Source organism: Arachis ipaensis, chromosome B02 (genome assembly GCF_000816755.2).
Source record: "Arachis ipaensis cultivar K30076 chromosome B02, Araip1.1, whole genome shotgun sequence".
In the NCBI taxonomy this organism is placed as follows: Eukaryota; Viridiplantae; Streptophyta; class Magnoliopsida; order Fabales; family Fabaceae; genus Arachis; species Arachis ipaensis.
The window spans coordinates 11,258,460-11,265,026 of record NC_029786.2 but is presented as its reverse complement, the minus strand read 5'-3'; the positions used below and the strand labels follow the sequence as shown (position 1 = coordinate 11,265,026).

The following is a 6,567-nucleotide window of genomic DNA, read 5'->3' as shown; positions in this document are numbered from 1 at the left end:
GTATTTAACTTTTTTTTTTGTTGATATTGGCCGATTTCTTTTTAGTTACCTAGGTCTATATAAACTGTTTTTTTTTTTCAAAGATAATACTATACTCATTTAATGAAAAAGAATATCGAGTGGGCTCTTTATGAACAACCAATTAAAAATATCGAGAATACTCAAAGAAACAATTATCATAACATAAGACAAAGTAAAAGTTCTAGTGTCTTCCTCTAGTAGCGGTAAATTCTTCGGTTAATCTTCTCGCCTCCTTCATGATTTTTGTTGGGTTTTTCTCTTTGGCTTCAAAGATCTTTTTGGTTCCTGGCTATCCAGATTTTTCAAAAGTGTGAAAGCTTTAAGTATGATTGTCTCTTCATTTTTTCGAGTCCTTTTTGCTTCTTGGATGCTCTTCAGCCACCATTGTTAAAATTTCTATTTGTCCTAATTATCACTTGTTGTTTCAGAGCTTTTTTCCCTCAGATTCCACACTTTCCGAGAGTGATCACATCTTAGCAGATAGTGACTCCTCGATTCCTCACGATTGCGTCTTGGGCTCTTTGGTGAAACATCTTTAATCCGGGAATAGAGCTTTTATCTTACGAATATTCCTCCATACAAGGTGACGCCGAGACATCGTTTGGACTCACCAATCTTGGCAAGGTTAACAATCCCACTATGGTGACATAGTTTAGATTCATCAATCTTGGCGAGGTTAGCAACCCCACTATGGTGAAAATAGCCATAAACCCACCTTGGTTGGCTAAGCCAAGGATGCACCTCTTACTCTCAAAGAGCCTAGAGGAAAATAAGCACACAACTTATTTCATATTCAAAAATAAACTTTGATGAGTTTGGAAAATTCTAAATTAATATTAGTGATGACTAAGCATTATTAATATGATTAATTGCAAAATCATTAATTTGATTCATATATGTTAATTAATATAATTTTGCTGTGCATGTTTTAATTGGGCCGAAAAAAAATTGTTGCAAGCCCAAATATGAGTTTTACATTCATCCTTGGTTAAATTATTTGGTTGAATCAATACTTTGTTAATGGGCCAGATTCTATCAACATTATCTTTAGCCCAATTCAAATTCTCCTTGGAAACCCAAGGCTTGGTCCGAAACCAATTGAGAGAGAAAGCAAATGCTTTTGCTTCATGCTTCCAACGGATTCTATTTCCATCATGTGGTGGATTTCAAAATTTTCTTTGCTTGAGTTAATTACCTTGGAAACATGAAAGAGAAAATGTCAAAGTGATTTGATGGCAATTAAGTGTAGCTTACATGCTACTACACAAAGCATGGAGAGTTGCACCTAATTAATTTATTTGTGATAACACTCATATCTTTGCTTTTCTTTTCACTTTCTTCTATCTCTACTCTCTCTTCTTCTCCTTCGGTCACTTTACAGAGAAGCAAGGAAGCTATGGCTAGCTATCGAAAGGAAGGAGAAACAAGCAACAAGACCATCACAATGATGGCAAGAAAAAGAAAACAAAAAGTATGTTGTGGCTAAAGATCTTCAACCAAGAAAGGAAAGATTTGGTGAAGAGATCTCAGCCTCTCCATACCAAAAATGGATGAGAAGATCTCGGCCAGCAAGGAGAAGATCCTTGGAGGGATGGCATGACTCTGATTTTGCTCAACCACCACAGGAGGTAGCTACAGTAGCTACGTGATGGAGGAGGCAGAAGTTGGAGCAGGAGAAGCTGTCATGCATCATGAAGCATCAAGGGCTAGGAGTCCTTCTTGGAGTGCAAGGCAAGATGGATGGCTCGGATTGGTGCTTATTGGTGACCAAAGAAGGACCAGAGGTAACTGCATGTTAGGTATAGCATTCGGTTTCCTCTTCTCTCTCTCTGGCCGAACCGGTTTGCATGAAGAAGAAGAAGAAGTTTAGCTTGGTTTAGTTGGTTTCAACCGTGGAGGCTTCCCCCTATAAGTAAGGAGAACAGCCAGGGCTTGAGGCAAGGAGTGAGAGTGCAAGGCACAGAGTTCTCAGAGCTACCTAAACTAATAGATTTTCTTCTCCTTCAATGTATTCTGTTTTGTATTTTTCTGTTTAATTTTGTCATGTCTTGAGTCTCATGGAAAAAGGCAAACAATGAGGTTTGTATGAAAAAGCCATAGAGCAGAAAAAGACAGAGAGTGCAAAATTAAAAGAAAAAGCCATAGATGTCCTTAGAGTTCCTTTGTACATCTGTGTTGTGTTTCATGATTCTGTGGGAATTCCCCTTGTAAGTTGGGTTAGCACTTTACAGTTGAAAGCTTGGCAGTGACCAAGTCAAGTTCAGGATTGAGGTTAGATTCTGGACTTGTCCCGGATAGGAAGGGTAGTTCCTAGGGAAAATTGGTGTTTGTAATCAAGGATGATTATAGTGAAATTCCATTATTGTTATGATGGAGACTGGATGTAGGCTGCATTGCACTTAGCAGCTGAACCAGGATATATCTTGGTGTAATTCTCTCCCTCTTCTACTCCATTTCTGCTTCTGCTGTCCAGGAGATAAAACTGAAAAATATCTCGTGCCTAGTGACGAGACAAAAAGAAAAAGTCTCGTGGCTGGGTACGAGACAAAAATTAAAAAGTTTGATCTCCAGAAGTTGTTTCAAAAACCAGGAAGTATTCTGAAGTGAAAAAGGGGCTAAGATTCAAACCCCCTTTCTCTTAGCCACTAAAATCATCAAACTTCAACTCTATTTCATAAATGAAAGGTACATAAGTTATTTATACTAGTAGGAGAAGGAAAAGCCTTCATAACTTGGACGATGTGGGACTAATATATAACACAAAATTCACTATCCTAAACAATATGAGACTTGTATTCCCTTATTACAATTAACTAATATAATTAACTTAATAACTCTACTAGCTCCTGCGTCATTCTCCCTGGGTTGAAAGAACTCTTGCGTGAAAAGACTTGTGACAGCAGATGATTGATCTCATTGATGAATGGCAGTAGACGATCTCATTGACGAATCCACACCAAAAAATCCCATTAGCGAATCCACGCCAAAAACCTGCACCACAAATCAAATAAAATTCTACTAAAGTAAGGTGAAGGCCATGAGGACCGACCTTGCTCTGATACCAAACTGACGCCGGGACGTCGTTTGGACTCACCAATCTTGGCAAGGTTAACAACCCACTATAGTGATATAGTTTAGATTCACCAATCTTGGCGAGGTTAGCAACCCCACTGTGGTGAAAATAGCCATAAACCCACCTTGGTTGGCTAAGCCAAGGATGCACCTCTTACTCTCAAAGAGCCTAGAGGAAAATAAGCACACAACTTATTTCATATTCAAAAATAAACTTCAACTATTTCATAAATGAAAGGTACATAAGTTATTTATACTAATAGGAGAAGGAAAATCCTTCATAACTTGGACGATGTGGGACTAATACATAACACAAAATTCACTATCCTAAACCATATGGGACTTGTATTCCCTTATTACAATTAACTAATATAATTAACCTAATAACTCTACTAGCTCCTACGTCACAAGGCCTTCTCACAAAAAACTTCATCACTTTGGGTGGGCATTTCATTTCCCAAACTGAGTTCCACAATGATTTTTTTCCAAAGTACTATAGCAATATTTCTACTGGAGGATGGAAGAATTGATACCCAATTTTGTCACCTGAGCTCATCGAATAAGTACCCTTCTTCTCTTTACTCCATATGGTTCTGCTATACCCTCGGACATAAAGTGAGCTTCTCCCGTTTCTTCCTTAGGTGCCCCAACATGTTTTTTCGAGTACTCGCTTGAGATTTGGCATAGAAGAGTTTCGTATTTTGATCACCTCATCTCAACCACTGGATTCTAGCTTTTTCTTGCCAATATCCTTCCTCATTAATGCATGCTTTGTATAACTCCTCCTCTAAAGACCATAAGAAAACTCCATCAGCCATAGCAGTCTTCTCTTTTTCTGCTTCAATTTTTTCTTTAAGTTCTAGGATCTGCCGTTGGGAGTTGCTACTGCTATGAACTTGCCGATCCCTGAATTTGTGCCTCACTTTCTTTAACTTACTGAATAGAATAAATATTGGTGAACCAACAACTATTTCCTTCCACATCTCCCTAACTAACCTTACAGCCTCCACATTCTCACACAATCATTCCTGAAACTTGAACATTCTCTTTGGCCTTCTGCTATTCAAATCAAAGTTAACCAACAGTGAATAGTGGTCGGTCCTTGATATGATAAGTGCAAAATACCTACATTTGGGAAGTTTAACCTCCACTCATCTGAAACTAGACATCTGTCAATTCTTTCTCTAATGAAGCATCCACCAAATAGTCTATTATTCCATGTAATTTTTTTCCCTTCATAACCCAAATCCGCCAACCTGTCTACATTGAGAAGATTGTTAAAATTCTCTATAGATGTGGCAGATTTCATTCTCCCTACTTTCTTCTCATGATAGGATAAAATAACATTGAAATCTCTAGCCACTATATAGTACTGACTTGCATCTTTAGTTAAATTCAACAGCTTTTTAAATAGAGCCTCTCGCATTCTTTTCTCATTATGTAGGTGAACTGCAAAAACAGTACAAGTTTGAGCCCTATTTGGATCTGCCCAACTGAATTGAATGTAAAAATTCTCGTGTTTGTCCACTGTTATTAGTGTATTAGTTTTCCATGTCAAAGACAAACCACCAGCCAATCCTGCGAATTTACACAATGGACATTATTGAACCCCACTTTCTTACATTGTCTCATAACGAACGAAGTACTGTTCTTAGTTTCGCATAGGAACAATATTTTGGGGAAATGAGATTTACTAATCTCTTGTATGTTGTGAACTATCAGGAGTTTTCCTAAACTCCGACAATTCCAACATCATTTTCATGAACTTTGGGGTGCCAATTCTGGGTTGGCACTTGGCACCCTTCCTCATCAGCATATCCTCATCATTACATCACTGTTTCTTAGTCCCAAATTCTTCCACTACCTCCACAGTTCTCTCTTCTCTCCACTCACATCCCTCTCCTTTCATCCATGCATCCTTGCTAATTTCTTTATATAATTCTTTTTTTTTACTCTAGTTCATTTGAATGCCCAAAACAAAAGAAATTATTCGCGTTGTTCGTTATTGCCCCAGTTTGCTGCGTGGTTAGTTGTAGTTGATTTTCTTTAGGTTTTTTCATGTTGCATTTTGTACAATGAACTCTATTCCTCTCCCGCCTTATATTTTTCATTCTCCTACATTGATAATTTCTCCAAACTCCTTAACAAGCTAACTGAAATTGACTTTTGAGAACCCTCCTTCAGAGACTCTTTTATTTTGGACTTGATAGGATTGATATTCTCTTTATCTAATATATATTGTCTTTCAAATTGCTCAGCCTTCAACCATGTCCCCCATCCCTCCGCCAAACATTCATTCTTATCCTCATCTCCCACAAAGGAGCTGAATGTTCTTTTCTCATGTCCCAAGTGTCCACAGTAATGACAAAAATGACTGATTTTTTCATACTTGACCGATAATTCAATCACTTTTCTGTTCGGTCCTACAATTTTCAGTGATCTCCTCAATGATTTTGTTATATCTATTAAGAGAATCTTCACTTTCAGCACCTTTATTTCTCTACCCTTCATCTCAAAAATCTACATCTTGCGCAACCCCCAAATTCTCTTTAATCTTCCTCCTTAACTATTAAGTATCAACGTTCTAAAAATTGGACTGGACCGAACAATTATAGTCTAAAATTGTTTGAACAGAAACGGTTCGTGAACCATTAAATTAGCTAAAAACCAGTCAATCGAATCAAACCAAAACCCAACTGGTTAAAAAAAAAAAAAAAAAAAAACTCACCCTAAAAAGGAAAAATAACTCAACCCTCACACCTTTAAAATACAGAGTCAAATTCAACTACCTAACACTATTTCATTGTTATATTCTCTTCCGTCAACAACACTTGGGACCTCCTCCAGAAAAAAAAAATAACGTAGAGAGATATAGAAAACCATGAACGTAATAACGCATTAAAAGAGAAAAAAAGTGAAAAATTCAGAAGAAAAGCCGAGTAGAACGATAGAGAAAGTGGCTAATTGGAATGACACAGGGACGTGCAATGGATCCATAATAGCATGGGGTGACGACAATTATTTTGGGACAGAGGGACAATGGATGTGCAAAAAGGAGCACTGAAACTTTTTACATTGTTTTATCACTTTATGGCTTAGGATATGAATACCCTTAGCTACTGATTGGAATTTAAGGCATTCATGAGAAGGTACGAGTGATAATTAGGGTTATATTAGAAGATATAGACTACTCTCTATTTGGACTCAAACCCAACCATTTTTTTTTACCTTTCTTACCATGACTAGCTAGGATTACTCATGATGGACTTCAGGTGTATTCTTCAATCTAATCTTAAGTTGTCAATGAGCCTCAGTTCGAATGATATATGTTCTCCTTTTTTATTAAAAAGTCTCATATTTGAGTCTCATCTAATACAAATTTGACTAAAAAAAAAAATATTTTGTGTGTAAGTGTGAGTGTGTAATTTAAGATTCAAAAAATTTTATTCAAATAATTATAATTATAATATAACA

The 6,567-nt window shown here is 36.9% G+C and overlaps 2 protein-coding genes across 4 annotated transcripts in view; both read right to left on the bottom strand.

The window, feature by feature from the left end:
* LOC107626881 overlaps positions 1-6,567 on the bottom strand; it is a 113,542-nt gene that overhangs the window by 36,468 nt on the left and 70,507 nt on the right. The window lies entirely within an intron of this gene.
* Positions 1-6,567, bottom strand: part of LOC107628196 — a 36,147-nt gene that overhangs the window by 25,509 nt on the left and 4,071 nt on the right. The gene's annotated exons all lie outside the window — the stretch shown is intronic.